The 16,653-nt window shown below is 61.1% G+C and overlaps 1 protein-coding gene across 2 annotated transcripts in view; it reads right to left on the bottom strand.

Moving 5' to 3' along the window:
• BAHCC1 (BAH domain and coiled-coil containing 1) overlaps nt 1-3,920 on the bottom strand; it is a 64,579-nt gene extending 60,659 nt beyond the window's left edge. Inside the window, exon 1 of one of the 2 annotated variants that reach the window (XM_078066259.1) lies at nt 3,741-3,920. The gene's annotated coding sequence lies outside the window, so the exon portion shown is untranslated. Of the gene's footprint in view, nt 1-160; nt 294-3,740 lie in introns of those variants that run through there. The other variant, XM_078066260.1, reaches the window with a different exon arrangement.
• Between the last annotated feature and the right edge of the window lie 12,733 nt (nt 3,921-16,653).

Raw genomic sequence — 16,653 nt, 5'->3', positions numbered from 1 at the left:
ACTCGGTGACTCGGGGGCTCGGCTCGCCTGGGGGGTCCGCGCCCCGCCCGCCGCCCGGAGCCGCGGCCGGGCCGGCCGGCCGGCCGGGCCCGGGACACTCGGCGCGTCTCCCGCCGCTCGCGCGCGCGCCGAACCACCCGGTCCCCGCGCGCACACGCACCGTCCCGGCCGCGCTCGGCCCCGAGGAGCCTGGGGTAACCCGGCTGCAGCGCTCGCCTCTTCCCCTTCGCGTTCCCGCGGGTCCCTGCGGCGAGGGCGCCGCGGCAAAAGGCTGCTGGCTCCGCTGGGTGATAAAAACCCAAATCTGCGAAGCCATCACGCACACACACACACAGACACACACACACACTCACACGCACACCCTCTCCCCTCCCCCGCTGCCCAGAGGTGTCTCGGAGGAAAAGGCCTGAGGTCCACGCTCGCCTTTTTCCTCTCCCCCCTCATTCCGAGGTCCAGCTTTTACTACATTCCGCTTAACCGAATAACCATGCTAATTAAGCGAGTAATTTTATTGATTGTAACTCAAGAGTTGTTGTTTTTTTATAACCTTCCTTTTCTCCACTTCTCCCATCCCCCCATGCGTCTTTCGGCCCATTCTTTAGAACGCGCCGCCCCCCCATCTCCAACGGGACGAGGCCCCCACCCCCAGCACCGAAGCCGGGACCCCGGGCCAGTTCCCCAGAGTCCCAGGAGTCTGCGTCCGCCGCCGGTGTCACCTGGGCGGCCACGCCGCAGTGCCCGGCCTGCCGTCCCCGAGCCGGGAGCTACCCGGCGAGGCTGGAACAATTACCCCGCCCCCCAATCAAATTCGCCCAGGATCTTCCTCTGCGGACTGGGGACTTTGGGGCGGGGGGGTGGGGGAGTGCTTTGAGAGTCAGAAATTGTTCTCTCTTAGCGCCCCAAATCGGCCACAGAATTTCTCCCTGCAGCGCCTGCCCCGGGTCGCCGAGCCAAGTCGGTCTCCGCGCGGCCGCGCAGCCCGGGTACGCGGGGGTCTGCGGCGGCCGGCTCAGCCCTCGGGCCGCGGAGAGCCGGCCGCGCCCCGCGCAACCTTCGCCCTAGCTCAGGTCCCAGCAGACCCCCGGACTCAGCCATGGGTTTCCACCTCCCGGCAGAGCCACTTAAAAACACCCCCACCTCCCTTCTTTCCACCCCCACCCAACTAGGGGAGTGCACTTCGAGGCTGATTGTGGAGTCACGGAGCAGGCGACAGAAAATGCACGACCGTGCGCCCGCGTGAACCTCTTTCACTTTGCATATTTCCCCTCATTTCCTAAATCCGCATTGTTTTAATGTTTGATATCACCTCCAACAAAAGGGAGACGGGTAGGCTCAATATTCTTGTGAACCGTGCAGAAAACCTGTTTTTTTTTTTTTTTAGCCGTCCCACGAGCGACTAAGATGTTTTCCATTTCGTGAATACCATTTTAAATTGCTATATTTAATGCTACAGGTTCTACAATGTCTTATTTGCAGACTATTTTGTGTTTGATTTAATCTATAATCGAAAACATAATGTATTAAGTGAATACATATTTGCTCAGCTGATAAGCTTTTTTAATATTTATTCGGAGAACTTTTGCATTGTAAATAAATGGGACCTAGACAAAGAGTTCTCTTTGTCTCTCAACTTCATACAAAGGGGTTTGGGGTTCCCTCGCCTCTAGGGATCGCCGGCTCTCTCCCCCGGTCTAACAAATAACTCGGGTCGCCGCCGCTCGGGCCTGCAAAGCGAGCGCCAAGCCGCCAGGGCCAGGGCAGCCCCGGCGAGGGGGCTGCCCGCGCCGGGGTCAGGGGAGGGGCTGCCCGGGCCGGGGGCCTCGGGGAGGGACAAAGAGAAAGAAGGAGGGGAGGGAGGTCTGGAACCTGCGGCTTCAAAGGCGCCGAGGGCCGGGGGCTGAGCCCGCGGGGGTGCGAGGCTTCCCGGCGGCCTCCGGGGAGTCGTGTGTGCTAGGCTTTTGTTTTGTGGGATTTCTTTCTTCCTGTAAGAGATTTCAGAACTGTCGAGAAAGCGCGAGCTGCTCGCGATTCTCGGGACGCGGGCTCGGCTGCCAGGAGCAATTTTAATCTTCCACCCCCCGCGGGCGGATCGCGGGCTCACCAACCCGCCAGACTTTTTACGCAGACTGGGGGTGAATTACTGTTGCCCGTCCGTGCAACTGCGATTCTTTCAGGGTTGGAAGGGCTTTTCTTTGTGTTCTTTGCTCCCGAAGAGAGGCCGCGCAGCGCCTCCACGTCTGCCGGCGAGCGGCTCCCGGGGCCTGCGGAACCCAGGCGGGGGAGGGCGCGGGGCGGGGACGCGCGGCCGCCGCGGCCTGGGCCCGAAGCGGCGGAGCCGTCACCCGCCAGTCCCGGGGCTCTAAGCCCCCTCCCCCCAGCTCCGGGAGAGGCCGCGGCAGAGGACAGCGCGGTGGCCACAGGCCTGGCCGGTCTAGGGGAGGAAATGGAGCGAAAAGCTGCGGAAGGCAGGGGCCTCGCGCCGGACGGAGAAATGATGACAAGGGCGTTTTGGAAAGAACCAAACTTCAGAACGCCGGGCTCCTCCCCGGGCTAGCGGGGCTCGGTCCCCAGAGCCGACGCCCCCACTTTACGTGGCTCGCGCGCTCCTGAATCTGGGGCTCCTTTAGGTTTGCTTTGGTTTTAACTAAAGGACTAAAAAAACCGCCGCCGCTTCGGCCGCCCTAGGGTTACGAGCACCCCTTTCTGTGTGGCCTCCTCCGGCGCCGTCTCCCAGAGCGCGGGCGCCGTGGGGCCTGCAGGCTGGGCTGGAGCCAGGGGCGCACCGCGGCGCGGGCTGCTCGGGCGCCGCCGCAGAACCCGCTCCCTGCGAAACAGCCGCGCCCGCCCCCGCGGGAGAGGACTGAGGGCCGGGGCCGCAGCGGAACCCGCGCCCCCAGGGCGCACTCGCCCGCACACCCCGCCTGGCTGGCCGTGGTCCGAGCCCCGCGCGCTAACCGGGACGCGCGCGGTGAAAACGCCCCGCTGCGCTGGCCTCGCTGCCCCCCTTCTCCTTCCTCAACACCCCCCACCCCCCAGGAAAAGAATTTCTGAAATGTTCTGCAATGAATTAGGCTCTGGAAACCGAAACCCGAAGAACTCGCATTACCCCTGCCCGCCCCGGCCCCTCGCCCGCACCTAGCCGGCGGCCGGAAAGCCCCTCTGGTCAGCGGCCCGGGCCGCCTAAGCCACCCCGGGCCGGCCCGTTCCCAGGGCCGCCGAGCGATCGGGCGGGGCCGACCCGGGGCTGCTCGGGGGAGGGTGCAAGGTGGGGGGCGAACAATCGGGGTTCGTTCTTGGTGCCGCCAGAGCCCGGCTCGCGTTGGCGGCGTCCGGGTCCTCGCCGACTGTCCGCCCGGAGCCACCCGCGCGGTTCGCGCTGGACGCAGCCTGGCGGTCCCTGTCCTGTCGCGATTATTTATTTTTAATGCTGGGTGTCGATCGAGACAACAAGCGCTCAGAGCAAAGCAAGGACGCGTTACGGGGGGAATTTTAAACCGATCGATAAGATTTTTCAGAGGAAAAAAAAAATCGCTCTTATATATAGTCCATCTTAAAAAAAAGCCTACTCGACATTATAACGGAATTTTTAAAAGGGAAGATCTATATTTCTTAACATCACAACCCTGAATTTATCTTGCTAAAAAGAAAAAAAAAATGTAAATCCCCAAAGCCAAAATAAAAAATAAAATAATAATAAAAATACAAAAACAAAAAAAATGAAAGCAATTTCAGTTACTTACTGGAGGTTGTTTCCTGGATACAATTGAATGCAATACAATTAAATCAGTAAATGTGACTTTGTTTTGTATTCCTATTGGTATTTTCAATGTGCTGACTGTTGCACTGTAAATGCACCGCTTCCACAACAACGACTCTAGCGAGCCCATCCAGAGCGGCTCTCAAACCTGCAGCCCGGCGCGGCGAGCCACGGGCCCTGCATACTAATAAGCTCGTGCCACTCAGCCCCGAGCAGCGGGCGCGCTGATTGGTCGCGCAGCCCTCCGCGGCCGGGAGCTCGTGCCACTCATTCGGCGTAAACAGGCCTCCCAATAGGCTGGCGCCGGGCCAGAGAGCTGCCAATCAGGGAGCAGCAGGGCTACTACTGAGCCCGATGGCGCCTAATTCAAGCCCGGCGACTGCGCAGCTCCTCTGCGCAGATCGTTGCTGCTGAATGGGAATGTGGTGGCGCAGGGCGGGAGAGGGAGCGAGGCGAGTGGGAGCGCGTGTCCGCGCATAGGGGGAGGCTTTTTCTTTCTTTTTTTTTTTTTTTAAACTTTAATCCAGCAGGTCTAACGTTTGGCTTCTGGTGCACAGAGGCCGGGAGAAGAAACAGCAACACCCGTGAAGGCAGATGTTTTTTAAATACCTGCGATCTGTCTGGCAGGTGGCTGAACCCTGCGCAAGTAGGCCCGAGCTCCAGGCATAGAGGCCTCCTCGGGTTGCCGGCCCTTCTACCACTCCGAGACCTTCGCCTGCTCAGGCCGAGCTCAAGAATGCCCGCACGCCCGACGCCTGGGCAGCGCGGGACCCCAGAGTCACCTGCCCGGTTGTCTCCTTTCCCTGCCTGCGGATCAGACCTCAGGGAGAGGGTCCTGCCTCTCTGGCCATCTATCTGCCAACTCTCATTTTAATCTCTCGCGGCCATACTTTGCAACGGAGCACCGATCAAACTGAAAATCGGGGAATTTATGGCTAAGACAAAGATTGCCCTTTTCATCCGCAACTCGATTTCAAAAATATGTTCACCTTGATATGCACAATGCACAGTATTTCGCAATGCCACTCTTCTGCATACCCGCTAAATTCTCTCTCCAGTTAAAAAGAGCCACTGAACGATTATCTCCATCGTTATCAGATGCAAAGCACTTTTAAAAATATTCTCCAAATAAATATTTCTGTTGGAATTTGGTTTCCCAACAAAATGCTATTTATTCTCGGGGAGTCAAGGTTAGGGTTAGGGATGTCTCAGTAGTGATGGGTACATTATTTTTACTGCTCTTTCTCATTGTGAATCTCTGCCTCCCTCTCTGGGGGACAAAAAAAAGGATATTTAAAATAGATGCTAACAAACGCATGCACACGCATTAGAAATTCTCCACTGGCTCATTCCAATAGGGACACGAAGGGGTTAAACCCGAGGCCTTCTGTTGTCTCCTTCCTTTTCCCGCCCCCCCCCCGCCCTTTCCCGCGGGACCGCCGGGATTGGCTGGCACGCTGCCAGCAGGCTGTCAATCACCGAGTGTAAACAAGGCGCTGATTGGCTGTTGTCCAGTCCGCACAGGGCCTCCTGAAAAAAGCAATTACTGGCTCCGCGGTTTCAAGGCGCCCAAGGCCGCTTGATGAAAGGAGATAAGCTGGGGACAGTTTCCAGGACCCCCACGGGCCGACCCCGGCAGCCCGGGAGCCGAGGTGCGCTGCAGAACCCGCGGATCAAAGGAATCCGGAGAGAAAGGGGAAGCAGGCGCACGGCCCGGGCCGGCCTTACCCCGCGGGCATCTCTGACCTGTGGTGGGGGATTTGGGCGGCGGGCGGGGGCTCCGGGATTCGGCGCCCGTTTCGGGCGGCGCGGCCGGCGGGGCAGCTCCGGAGAGCCGGGGGCTGGCAGGTAAGCACCGGGACACCGCGATCGCGGGACAGGGCGCGCGGTCCCGAGGTGAGTCTCCGGCGAGGCCCCGACGCGGCGGCGGGGACAAAACCCCCGCGGCCCGAGCCCCTGGCCAGTCCCGAGGTCGACGCCTTCGGAAACGACCCCGGGCGGCGCGCGGCGACCGCGGGAGGAGAGGCGGCATGCATAAATCCATAAAGCGCCTGGAGATCCGATTAGCGCGCGGCTATTCATTAGGCCGTGGGCGATTGAATTAGGTCCCCGTTGCGGACCCGGGGGGGGGTGAGGGGGGGCGGCTCCGGCTTGGCGCGGCCATCGGGGCGGGGGGTGGCTGACGACGGACCACCGGGCTCGGGCCGGGCTTCCGGAGGATGGAGTCTCAGTGGCGGCCCCGGCGTGTGTGGGGGACTGGGTTCCTCCGGGTCCCGCCCCCGCGGGTATGTGCGGAGGCCCCCCGCTTCCCGCGCACATCCAGGAAAGCCGGCCCGGCTCGGGAGAAATCAGTCTCACCCAGGGGTGGGCGGGCGGGGACGGCCATCGGCCTGGTCTCCGGGGTCGCTTGCACGGCCAGGCGGGGCCGGAGCTCGGGCTGGGAGCGGCCTGCCGCGCGGTCCCGGAGCGCGCCGGGCTCACATTGTGCCCCGGGCTCCGGTGGCCTGGTGCGCGGTGGCTGCCCGGTCCGTGCGCCTGGGGGCCCCCACCAGCTTCCCGCAGCCCCTCGGCACAGCTCTCCAGCCTCGGAGCCCCGACCCCCGGCAAAGCGCCGCTCGCTGACAACACATTGCCTACTCTGGCTGGGAAACGGAGTTCCCCATTTCTGACTTGCTCCAATAAGCTTGTTTTCTGGCCCAGGAACCTTTTTTTTTTTTTTTTAATGTAATATTAAGTATTAAAGCTCCATTTGAAATTAAATATATACCTGAGCAAAATACATCTAAGAAAAACATCCTCCATCCAAGAGAGAGAAGACCTTGGCGACCCGCAGAACCCTGGAATTTCTCCTAGCTCCCCAAGTGCGCCGCTGCGGCCCCCGGTGCCCATGAGCCGGGAGGGGACTCCTGGCCTCTCACCGCCTCGTGGGGGAGACGCAGCGGCTTCTAGTCTCCAGGATCCCCCAGCCGGTGCGCGGAAGGGTGCCGGGGGGGAAATCCCCAAACCCTGCTTCCACCCCCGCGGGCAGAAGATTGTCTGAAGGTCCTGGAGCCTGGCTGATGGGCCCCACCCCCGCCACACTGGAGACAAGCTGGCCGCTGAGGGAACCGACCCGCAGAGAACAGCATGGGTCCAGGACCTCCCTGCCCTCCACAGGTTGCAGCTCACCTTCACCAGATTACTAATCCAGGGGCTGAGAACTAGCTTTCAGAACCTCTGCAGTGCTGTGCCTGCCCCTGGTGACTTGCACCTGGACTCAGGCTGCAGGCTTGCGGAGGGCCTGCCAGCCTTGGATGTGCTGCTCCCTGCCCCCTCTGCCCCCCCAGCCCCTCCTTCTTCCCCCACCATCACTTAAAACAAATCTAGTGGTCTCCCCCGCCCCCAGTGCTGTTTCAAAACAGTTGTTACAGCAAATAACTGCAGATGGGCCTGCTGGCTGCGTCAGGTCTGGCAGCCTCCCAGCTCGGGCACCGGCCGCTAGGCAGCTCCCAAAGTACCACCAAAATAAGCTCCCAGTGTTCCCCCTTGAGGCTGGGGCCGGGCATGTTTGGCTGGGAGCGCTATCAGCTCTGAGGAAACCTCCGGTTTCCTTTTCACTCTCCCTGCTGTCCAGAGCTAACAAATGTTTTTAATTTTAGAGAAACATGGTGTAGGGATCTGTAGACTCGCCTTCCACCAGGGCGGGAGAGAAAACCAGAGAGGTCAGAGAGGAGAAAAGAAGGGGTCCCGATGGGAAGCTGGGTTGAGCTGGGGTGTCCGGGGCCCTGCGGTCGCCCACAGTTTCACAGGGGAGCGGGCTCCCACACCCCAGCAGCCCGCGGGCCCGCCCCAGCCAGGAATGCTGCCAGAGGCGTCCTCGAGCCCCCAGCGAGCGAGCTTCCTGCAGGAACCCCGCTTCCACGCCTCTCCTGGCAGACACCACTCCTGGCTTGCCCTCTGGCCTCGAAGAAGATAAACAGATGCCCGAGAAGCCAGCTGTTCTCGGACACCTGGGCACGCACTCCCACAGACCACACTGAGATCCACGCGCACACGCCACCCACGTGCCGCCTCGCGTGCACACGCGTACGTCACACACGTGTGCTCACATCCCCAGCGTACACATACTTCACACTCAGGCACACATACACTGGAGCATCACAGGGCACGTGACACCCCCATGTGCACAAACGTACACGCACACGCTTCCGTTATCACACACCGACACGAGTTTACAGCATGCATGCGTAGCAGCATTCCGGAGAACCTGCCTTCCCCCACGCAGCCGAGCAGCCCCCCCCACCCCAGAGCCTTCCCCCAGCCCTGGAGCCCCATCTGCCGTGCTCCCCGAGAGGTGGCAACAGATCTAGGTCTCCCAGCTCCCAAAAGACCACGATCCTGCTCTGTCTGAAATCATGAAATAATCATTTTTTAACACAAGAGGGTGGGAGTGTTGGGCGAGTTACGTAAAATTGTGAGTTAGTCCCTGCTCCAAGTAAACACCTGCTTGGGCCAGAGAGCAGCAGAGCTGCGTGCTCAGTAATTGTGTGTCGGGTGTCTCTCCATTGTTCCCTGGGCCATTAGTCAAAGGGCAAATTAGGAACAATTTCTTGACAAAAATTGACTCTTAATTCTCCACGCCCCCCTTCCAGGCTCAGGGGGCCAGGTCCAGAGGGCAGGCGGGCAGGCCTGCCTGAAGGGGGGGCCCTGTATCCACAGGTTTGCACTTGCCCAGCATCTAGAGCTTGTGGGGGAGAGGAAGAGGGGTGAGCTGAGCCAGCACCCCCTACCCTTGCTCAACAGGAGACTGGTGCACGTCCACTCGTTCCAAGGACAGCACAAAGATTAGGAGTTTGCACCCCCCTGCCCAAGTAAGAGGGATAAAAAAAGAAAAAAAATCAGACACATTCCCAGAAATGCCCTAGCTGGAGATCGGCCCCAGCACCACCAAAGCTGGGGCCCCCACCCCATCTGCCTGAAGGAGGTCTTCTGCCACCAGATTGGGGGGGGGATGATTCTTTTAATCAGGGCCTCTGGCTGGTGCACTGGAGGGAGCAGAGGTGTTGGGGGAAGGTCAGTGTGGGCCAGCCCCAGCCCAGACCCGAGAAGCCCTGCCCCCCACATGGCTCCCTCACTAGGTCCTCACCAGGGCAGCCTGGACCCCTGTCTTCCCAGGTGCTCTCAGCCTTGGCTGTGGCTGGGGTTGGGAGGCCCCCTGAGACCCCCAGAGGTCCTCCCCAAGGTGCTGCAACGGGGACTTTGTGCCTAGACTGGAGGGTGGTCTTTGCCACGTCTTCCTCTTTGGGGGCTTAAACTTTGTTAGGGCAGGCCTACTTTGGAGGGGAGAGGAAGGTAAAGATCCCCTGGACCCCCTCCCCCAGAGAAGGGGGCTGCCCCTCCCGGCGAAAACAGCGCCTCCAGTCACAGAGGGCCAGGTGACAGGGGAGAGGCTGCCAAGGAAGAAGAGTTGTCCTGGGCCACGCCAGGCTGGGAGGGTCCTTGCCACACCTCCTCCAGGAGGTCTCCCTCCAGCATCGCCAGGCCCTGTGCCGTGGCTGAATGCCTCCCAGGTCCCAGCTCCGCCTGAGCAAGGGGCCTGCATGCTGAGGCCAGAGCCCCGCTCGCTCAGAAACCTCCGGCCCCTCCAGGCACAGCTGGTCCCTGCAGGCCACAGACAGGCTCCAAGACAGACTTAGGGATGTGGCTGGAAGTTTCAAAAGGCAGCAAGAGCTGCTGGGGAGCCAGACTTTGAAGTTGGATGAACAGCTTTCCCGGGCCCCTCTCTCCTGGGGGGGTAAATTCTGTTGCTGGTTGCTCCAACCAGGTCAGGAGGCTGCCCAGCCCCCTCAGCTCAGGGAAGGTGCTTGTTAAACACAGAGTCGTAATTTGTGGCTAAATATAACCCAGTGTGTTCACACGTAAAGTATAATTCAGGGTGCTAGTTGCGCGAGGTTATCAACAGGAGACCCATCTGGGTTAAATTGAAGTGATTTTCATAAAAGGGCAGGAGCGTCCCGTTGCCCAGCTTCCCCTCCCAGACGTTTGATTAGTGGCAGTGAGACTGTGAGGACCGCCAAGGAGGATGGAGGCGGAGGGGAGACGCGGGAGCCCCCCCATCGCCTCCTCACTGCCCGCTGTCCTCCCCCCCCCCCCCCAGCCGCCTGGACACTTTCTCCCATAGGCTAGAAGGCAAGCGACCCTCCGGGGAAGTCTGGGAAGGAATCAGTAGCGGGCGCCAGGCTGCCCTCCCCCAAGGCCAACTGCTCCCTCCCTGCTGATAATCACCCTCCAAATCCAAACCTGGGGGGGGGGGTACACTTCGGAGGTCTTGCAGTAGGCTGGCCCAAAGTGGGCCCTCCTCTTCCTGCCTGTGCGGAAAGACCCTGGCCCCAGCCCATGGGAATGGAGGTGGGTGGCCTAGTGGCCGGAACTGCCCCGCAGGGCGACAAAAACTCTGCTGGGCCGCACGAGGGGCCAGCTACACGGTGCTTCCAGGCACACACACCCACAGAGACGGGCTGCACGCCCTCTCTGGGAGGACACCTGCCTGCTCCCAGACCAGCCAGAGGGAGGGCCAAGTAAGCAGTTGCCGCGGGCCACTCCTTCAGCGCTGTGTTTGGGTGTGTTTACACATGTCGCTGTCAGGGTATGTCTGGACAGGGTCTCTGGGGCCACACTTCCCGGGCCTGATCTCACAAGGGGGGTGGGGGGAGGGCCCCGAGAGAGGGGGTATGGCTGGGTGTCAGGGTTTCCTCTGATAAAAGCCAGCTGGCCCAGGCAGAGCCTCAACAGACAGGCAAGGCCAGGAACAAAACCTAAAGGACGAGTCTGGGACCAGGCTGGCCCAATTTTCAGGGGACCAAGCGGGCCACAGCTCATCAGACCCCGCCCCTAACCCACACCAACAAAGTTCTTCTGAGCACCAGCCACAGGGCTCAGCAGCAGGAGGGCACAGGGCCCCCCAGGTGCAGGGGAAAATGGCACCTGCCCCTTCCCACCCCAGCCTCCGGAGTGGGCAAGAAGCTCAGAGCAAACTTCCCGGCTGGATTTTTTCACATTCCCGAAGAAGGAAAAACCCCCAGTCCCTGCTAGACTCCCCTTCCTACCTCTGTCCCAGCAGAGGGCTCCAGATGGTAAGGGGCTGCCTATTCAGACTAGCTTCTGACACACAAAACCAGAGGCCTGGACAGTTCATTCTGGCAACCCTCCTGTTCTCTTCCCGCTGTAAAGTTGTTGCTGGCCACGCTCCCCACTAACATCCCAGACCCCACTTAATGGGGTGGGCCCACCTCACAACCTCCTCTTGCCCCTGCGGCTGAGCCACATCCTCACCCTGCCCTGCAGTCCCTAGGACTTTTCTCTCAGTCTGATGGCCAAGGCTGGCGGCTCCCTTCCTGGGCTGCCTTTGGAAAGAGACCGGGGCTGGGAAGGCACCAGGTACGGCTGTTCTCCTCCTTCTTATTGCTGGGGGGTTGAGCGCTCGGCCTGTTTACCTGCAGCATATATGAACCAAAAATAAATTATTCCCATCAGAGTTCCCACAGAAGAGTTGGGGCCTGTGGCAAAGCCCTTTCTCCTCCCATTCCTCCAAGCAAAGGGGCTGGCCCAGGCACCACACAGGACCACCGCTCCAGCCCGATCTGAGCATGCCCACCGTCTCTTTTGTTAACAGGACAGTAGATCCATTCAATTAAAAATCATTCAATAGATCCGTTGTTTTTTTAATTTTTGTTTGTTTTTGACCTGCAGAAATATATACTGCATCCCCATTCATGATGCATCAATACAGGCTGCAGATGGCAACTGGGGGTGGGGAGACGCCGGGAAAGTGTCCCAGAGGGAGAATCCCCAGAGAACTCCCCCTTCCAACAGGGCAAGCCAGGATGGGCAGAGGGGCCTGACCCGGAGCCAGCGCCGCGGCGGCCGGGTGCCCTCAGCCCCGGAGAGCCACCTCGGCGGGGCCTGCCCGAGCGCACGAGCACACCGCTCCGGGGCCTGGCCTCTGGCGGGCGCTGGGCCGTCTCCACGGGCGGACCCCGAGCCCCGGGGAAGCGCAGACGCAAACCGGGGAATTTTCTTTCCACCAGAATACATTTTCTTGGGTTTGCACTTGTATTTTTTCATAGCGGGCATTTTTGAGGCAAAAAGCCACCACCCGAGGCGGGTGGGAGAGCAGAGCCCCGACATCCGAGCTAGAAACAAAAGCCCTCTGGACCCGGCCGCGGGCCCGGCGGTGGGCGCAGGACGGACCGGCCCGCGTCGGGAGAAGCGGCACGTACGGCCCGGCGGCTCCGCGTCCCGCTCCGGGTCCCGCTCGGGAGGCAGCTGCGGCGCCGGCCTCCACCGTCCCGACCTGCTCTCCGGAGCCCGCCCGGTCCCCAGAGTGGGGAGGCGGCTGGAGGCGCCATAATCGCAAATTTATGGCCCGGGTGACGCGCTTCCCTCTCCCACAATGGGGCCCGGTGACACTAAACGGAAAATTGATGAGCGAGGAGCGAAATCTAATCTCTGCCCTCCACGCCGGCCCCACTCGCTTTCAGAGGCAGGGGCTGCCGCACGGGCCGCGGGGAGGGGTCGCCGCGCCGGATGCTTCCTCCCAGCTCGGCCCGGTCCGCGGGCTTGGGGGGAGGGGGGACCGAGACCCTCGTCCCGCGCCCCATCCCCCCACCCCCACCCCGGCCAGCCGACTCTCCGCCGCGTTTCGCACCCCAGTCCCACCCGCTCCGACGCGCCCCCAGCCCGCTCCCCAACTCCGAGGCCCCCGCACGGCGAGGAGCTCCCCGCCCCCACCGCGCAGAGCCCAGCCCCCACCAGAGCAAGTGGGAGAAGAGCGAGTGACCACGCGGGGCGCGCCTGCGGTGGCTGCAGGGCTGGCCGCGGGCGCCCGCTCTCCTCCGCCCCGCGGCGCGGTCTCCCTGGGGCGCGCCCGGCGCCTCCTGGCACCGACCCCGCCGCGCCGCGTCCTTAAAGGCGCCGCCCGCCCCGCCGGCCTTTGTCCGCGCCGCGGAGAAGGTCACGCCGGGGGGCGTGGGGCCGGCGGCACGGCCCGCGTGCTGGACGCTGTCCCCCCCACCCCCTCCGCCAGCCCAGGGGCGGAATTCCGCGGCGGCCCAGTAGCCACCAGGCCAGAGGCTTCCGGAGACCTCCGGTCTTGGGCCCGATGCACTGTCGTGTGGGGTATACAGTTGGGCCAAGGGCCTGGCTTTCAACAACTGAGGGTGAGGGGGTGTGCTTCTGGGACAGAGAATGAATGAGGGACCCCATTGGGGGCTGCTTGCAGAAAGGAAGGGCCACGTGCTCAAGAGAAAACACACCCCCACCAGCCAAGCTGACAACCTGGCAACCTAGCCCAGCTGGGCTCTGGCCAATGAGGGGCAGTCCCAGGGGACAGGCACACTCCTGGGTGGGGGCCCAGACCAGGATCCACAGGGCAAGTCTTCAGCCAATTCCACTGGTCCACCTCCCTTTCTTAAATGCCTACATGGACATCTGGGTGCCAGATGGTGTCCTAGACACTCATTTAACGCTCATGCCCATTTTATAGGTCAGCAAACTGAGATTGGGACAGTTAGTGACCGGCCTGTGTTCTTACCCAGGGGCTGGGTACCTGGGTCCCAGATTCTGCAAAACCAGGACATGGATTGACTGGCTTGTGGGTCCCTGATAGCCCCAAGACTCATGGGCAGGGCAGACTGTGTCCTGACTTCTCCAAGCCCTTATGCTTGTAGACGGAGAGCAGAAAAAGTTGGGCCTTATGACCCCTGTGGGCTAGAACACCCACAAGAAGGATGCCACCAGGGCCCCATTCTCCCTGGAAAGTCCCCTCTGCAGGATCTGCCAGCTGCGCCTGTTTTTCTGAGTCACTGGGATGAAGGCACAGTGAGGCAGGTCACCATCCCTACAGCTGGGAAGAACTGCTAATATATGGGAAGAATCTGGAAGCCAGATTCCAAAAGGTCACATTGGACTGAAACCAATAAGATTATGTTTAACAGGCTGGATATGAACCTCCACTTTTAGGTTCAAAACTCAGTTGTAACAATGCAGGCAGTTTCCCCCTGGAGACACGATGTGCTGACGTGCAGCTGTCCGTACCTTTCAGCAGAACTGGCTTCCCCGGCAGAGGCCCCTTGTGAATTTCTCCGAGCCCCGGCAGCTGAGCCTGTGCCCTTGGGGGCCCTCCCGGGGTGTCAGGCTCACTGGGGGAGGGGACACAGCTGGGCACAAGAGAGAATGGGGTCCTTGTGCTGCTATCATCAAACCCGGGGCTGGATGAACACAGCTTTGTCTGCACCCACACTCCCGTGGTCACCACGGGACCAGGGATCAGCGCCTGGGGCTGGGGGCCCTCAGAACAACAGTGGCTCTGCTTTTTGGCCTCAGTTAACCCTTGAGTGGGTGTTGCCCGCATAGTTTTTTCCTGGCTCTGTGCTTGGGGGCTGGGGGATGCAAGAGAAGGGTAAAAATCAGTGTCAGGGCCCAAGGTTTGAAACAGTGTTGTTAAACTGAACCTTTTCTAGATTTAAATGGCTGCAGCTATGGGGGGAAGATGAGAGGGTGGGTCTTGGCCGGGGGCGGGGGGGATCCAATTGGAGGTAGCTCACGGGGGTACTCAGGCTTCCCCACAGAATGCCCTTCCTTCCTGTACCAGGCTCATCTGGGACTAGAAGCTCAACCCAATGGCACCCCATTCCTGGTCTGGCTCTGGCATGCACCTCACTTCTGGGGAGTTCTTGGTCACGCAGAGCAGGTCCCACACTGCGCATCCATCAGCCCTGCCCGATCTCAGCCAGGGACACCCAACTATGGCGGGGAGAAGAGCCCAGACATCCAAGGCCGGAGGACCTTGCTGTGACTTCAGAGCAAGTTAGGGTGGGGGGCAGTCAGGAAGGGCTTCCTGGAGGCAGGAAGGGCAGATGGAGGTCGGGAGGGCGGATGAGGGTGATTTGCAGGCTTTGAATTGGGGGTCTGGGCTTGAATTGCCACAGTGGATCTGGGCTAGGAAGTGGGGTCCTCCCTGTGAGTATGCATTGTTCTCTCTTAGTAAGTGCAGGGTGGCAAATGGGCAGCGAGGAGTACAGGGGGCCCCACACAACCCCAGGGCTGCAGCATCTCTGGCCCAGGCCGTTCTGTCTGGCCCACCGATCTTCTCCTGGGCAAGCAGCCCCAGGGCCCAAAGGAAGTGCCCCTAGGTAGGAGTAGGATGATTCTCTTCTTTGTAATTTCCCATATTTCTCAAATTTGTCTTTTTTGAAATGTATTCTTTTTGTAATCAGAGAAATCCGAAACAATAAACATTACCCCCAGACACATCTCCAGGCGCAGAGATCCCTATCCCTTGGCCACACTGTTAGGGAGCCCTGGGACACCCTGCTCCCTCTCCTGGCTGCCCTGGCTCAGTGCTCACCGTCCTCCGCAGGCGCCTCAGCCCCGTCTCTGCCCCACAGACACCTTGATGGTTTATAGGCCCTGGGGTGCCTCAGTTTGCCCTACACCCCCTTCCCCAGGTCCTCTGGAGACCACCAGCTGGACTCAGGGCGGATGCCACCTGCTCTGGCTCTGGTCCCTCGGTCCTCAGAGTCCAGTCCGGTCCACAAGCCCCCAGAAGCCCTTCCCCAAAGCTAGGCACTTGTCTCCTGAACCCCCACAGTAAAGTGAGCCCTGGGCAGTCAGGCCCCTGCTCACGAGAGGCCCACAGCCCTGAACATTGCATGCCATGGCTGAGGGTGCCAGCTACCCAGTGATGGCAGGCCAGATGGGGGGCCCTCTGGGGCTGAGGCCAGCCTCCTTCACAGTGTCAAGGGCCTACCCAGGGGTCAGGGTCCTCTGCTGGCAGGCGCACCCACGTGTGGCGGCCCGTGGGAGAAGCCTCCTGATGTCTCCGTTGTGGGCAAGAGTGAGCTCACTTCCTTCTGGATCCCCAGCTGGAGCCCTGTGTCCCTGCCAGTGCCGTGGCCCCGTCCTGCCTGCACAGGGCTCCTGGCCGAGGCAGGCAGAGGGGCTGGAATCCCCTCAGCAAGCCTGCCCAGCAGTGGGCTGCCCTATTTTCACCACAGTGATTGCTCTGGGGGCTGGTGGTGGCTCTTCCCTGCCCCCACCCCAGGATCAAGAGCCCTGGGTTAGAAACCCCCGTGAGGGTGACAGGTGTGGGGGTGCTAGAGGATTTCCAGCAGAGGCTGCTGGGTGAGAAGTTGGCCCCAGGGAATTGCTGGCTTAGCATGCACTGGGATGAGGGGGTGCCAGGAGTCCTGGGGGTGGACAGAGCAGGCCGAGGGCCCTCAGAACCCTGGGGAGGGGGCAGGAGAGATTCCCCAGCACAGAGTCAAAAAAAGAAATCTGTGGGGACTAGGCGGGGGGTGAAGGGGGGGCGGAGGTGGGAAAGGATGAGAAACGGCCTGGGGCCACAGCGGCCGCCAGCCATCCTCACCGACCAAGAGGGAGAATGGCGGTTTCCTGAGCACTGAGCCTCAGTCACCAGGTGACCCCTCACCACTGGCCAAGGCCGCACAGGCAGGAAGGGGAGCAGCCAGGATTTGGACCCAGGCCATTGACCTCAGTCTGAGCTCTAGCGGTGGGCCCACCCAGCTCTGAAAACGCAGACGAAGGCAGGATTTGGGTTCTGATGGGCAACCTCACAGGGGCCATTGCTGGGCTCTGGCTCAGGACAGCCAGACTTGACCCAGACATCTGAACGGCCAAGGTGGGCCTCCGCAGCGGCCTCGGCTGAGCCCGGCGCTCGCGTCCTCCCCTGTGGCCATGAAGCAACCCTCTCCCTCAAATGCAGGCTGGTTGGGCTCAGGTGCTCAGCCGTTTCCTCACCTGGAAAGGCCCCTGGGAGCGCGGAGGCGGCCAGGCTGGGCTGTGGGGTCTGTGGGGAAGGGGCTGAGCCAGAGGCCAGGGCACCTGGGACAGAACAA

This window comes from Halichoerus grypus, chromosome 2, assembly GCF_964656455.1.
Source record: "Halichoerus grypus chromosome 2, mHalGry1.hap1.1, whole genome shotgun sequence".
In the NCBI taxonomy this organism is placed as follows: Eukaryota; Metazoa; Chordata; class Mammalia; order Carnivora; family Phocidae; genus Halichoerus; species Halichoerus grypus.
The sequence above is the reverse complement of the archived record's forward strand: the minus strand, read 5'-3'. Positions and strand labels throughout refer to the sequence as shown.